At 37.2% G+C, this 323-nt stretch overlaps 1 long non-coding RNA gene across 1 annotated transcript; it reads left to right on the top strand.

Annotated features, from left to right (window-relative positions):
• Nucleotides 1–6: 6 nt before the first annotated feature.
• Nucleotides 7–312, top strand: LOC106512296 (uncharacterized). Its single transcript, XR_001309643.1, has 2 exons — nt 7–111; nt 207–312. It is a non-coding gene; the product is annotated as an uncharacterized LOC106512296 (long non-coding RNA).
• Nucleotides 313–323: the final 11 nt, after the last annotated feature.

The following is a 323-nucleotide window of genomic DNA, read 5'->3' as shown; positions in this document are numbered from 1 at the left end:
GTGTGTGAAACATATTGTTTATGTAGTTTCTGTCCCAAAATGTGGCTTTAGGAAATGTCATGGAATTTCTCCAGTCAAAGGATACCAGGATTAAACAGCAAGCTAAGGAAGGTAAAATCTTGCTAGACCAATTGTTTCAAAATTAGAGAACCTAATGTAGATGTAACTATTTCATGAAGAGCTAAAACTGATTTTACATCATTTAGTGAAGCTGGTTTTGAACCTGGAAACCAATGAAGTGGTAAAACCGTATGACGATGGCCCCCACAGCAACGCGACAGTCGGCGACGATTAAAACTCTTGAAATTTTAATTTTGGTCTTT

This window comes from Austrofundulus limnaeus, unplaced genomic scaffold (assembly GCF_001266775.1).
Source record: "Austrofundulus limnaeus strain Quisiro unplaced genomic scaffold, Austrofundulus_limnaeus-1.0 Scaffold5511, whole genome shotgun sequence".
NCBI lineage: Eukaryota > Metazoa > Chordata > Actinopteri > Cyprinodontiformes > Rivulidae > Austrofundulus > Austrofundulus limnaeus.
The sequence above is the reverse complement of the archived record's forward strand: the minus strand, read 5'-3'. Positions and strand labels throughout refer to the sequence as shown.